The sequence below is a fragment of the Echinops telfairi genome, unplaced genomic scaffold (genome assembly GCF_000313985.2).
Source record: "Echinops telfairi isolate 266 unplaced genomic scaffold, ASM31398v2 ScPeMD7_2565;HRSCAF=3150, whole genome shotgun sequence".
Taxonomy (NCBI): domain Eukaryota; kingdom Metazoa; phylum Chordata; class Mammalia; order Afrosoricida; family Tenrecidae; genus Echinops; species Echinops telfairi.
The window spans coordinates 12,810,353-12,812,029 of record NW_022106463.1 but is presented as its reverse complement, the minus strand read 5'-3'; the positions used below and the strand labels follow the sequence as shown (position 1 = coordinate 12,812,029).

General features: G+C 44.8%; 1 protein-coding gene across 1 annotated transcript in view; it reads right to left on the bottom strand.

The window, feature by feature from the left end:
- Positions 1-1,677, bottom strand: part of LOC101663158 (potassium-transporting ATPase alpha chain 2-like) — a 36,306-nt gene that overhangs the window by 28,163 nt on the left and 6,466 nt on the right. The gene's annotated exons all lie outside the window — the stretch shown is intronic.

The following is a 1,677-nucleotide window of genomic DNA, read 5'->3' as shown; positions in this document are numbered from 1 at the left end:
GAAGAAGGCAGACAGGATAAAAATGGGTGCATTTGAGTAAAGATGGATACTGGTGAAGAACATTGACATGACCATGGACTGCCAGGAAAGCAAAGAAATCTGAAGACAGTGTAGCCAGAATGCCCTTTAAAAGTGAAGATGTCAAAACTTCATCTAATGTGTTTTGGACATGTTATCAGGAGAGACCAGACCCTGGAAAAGGATTTCATGCTTGGTAAAGTAGAGGGTCAGTGAAAACGAGGGAGACCCTCAATGACATGGATTGACCCTGTGTCTGAAACAACAGGCTCAAACATAATGATTGTGAGGGTGGCTCAGGACGGCGTCGTGTTTGTCCTATTGTATGTACATTGGGTCACCACGAGTGGAAGCATCTCAATGGCACATAATATAATGTAGAGTTAATCTTATCAGATCATGTCCCTGCTTGTTATGTGTGCCCCTTAGACAGTTCACCAGTGTCTGTTCCTTTCATTCAAATATCAAATTGCTTGACAATTTCATCTGCTTACCTTTCCCGAGACTCAGGTCCTAGCAAACCCATTTGCTCTCAGGGTCCAAACTCATTCTGTCTTTTTGGCTCTGTGGGTGCTGACAACTGAAATTCTGATCACCCTCATAAGCCGCAGTGCAAACACTGTGCCACCTATGGAGGTTGCTCTGGTCCCTCTCTGGTTAGAATTCATCATTCTCTCTGCATATTGCCCAAACCTCTCATTTGTCACTTAAGCAGAAAACCTGATGTTTTTCATACAAATCTGCGTCCTCCACATAACTGTGTACACCTTAAGATTTTCTTCTTTATCTTTGTTGCCTCTCCATGTTCAGTCCAATGGTCTGCACACAGAGGACATTTCTACCATATGTTCATTATCCCTCACGGTATCAAGGCACTAGAGTTGCGTTTTCATTGGCATTTGAGTCCACAGCTGAAAGCAGTGCTTTCTGAGGTGGCAGCCTTCGAACATGTCGGTGCACTCCCGGAAGAGGAAAAGGTGGGACAAGCACGCTTCTAAGATGGCTCCTGTCTGGGTTTGTTGTTCCAACCAAATATCTTGGTTTTTAAATGTTTCACAGACTTTTAAAATTGCGAACATTTACAGAGCACATTGGTTTTTCCACTCACCAATTCACATGCCCTTTATTCCAACCATTGAATGCAGTTCCTATCATGTAACAGCCCTTCCCACTTCCTCCTTATGTTTACCATCACCCCTTTGTCCTTTCCAATCTCCCCTCCTTCCTTCGGAGCTTCATCCCTGGGCAACATGCCGCTCTTTTAATGTGGAAGGGTTGATTGCTCTAATGAGCATTCCTCCCTGGGGTTATTGCTTTCCTTTAAGGCTTGTTGGTAGTTTGGCCAGAAGCTGAGTCAAGGGGTTAATTTAGTTCCAGGCCTGAGGATGTGTAAAGGCCATAGGTCGGTCATTTCTTGATTTTAAGTATAGTGCCTTGTCTCTCTCTCTCTCTACCTCAGGGCTGCTATTGGATTCCTTTCGGAGCATTCAGCAGGGGTGGCCAGGCACCACTGAGTTCCAACCTCTGGTTCATGGACACTGGGGTTTGGGTGGTCATTAGACTGTTCATCTTGAGCTTAGCTTGTTTGGCCCTGGTTCTCCCCATTCTCTCATGAGAAGAGCAACATGTGTCACAATATTGTATGGACACAGTGAGAAA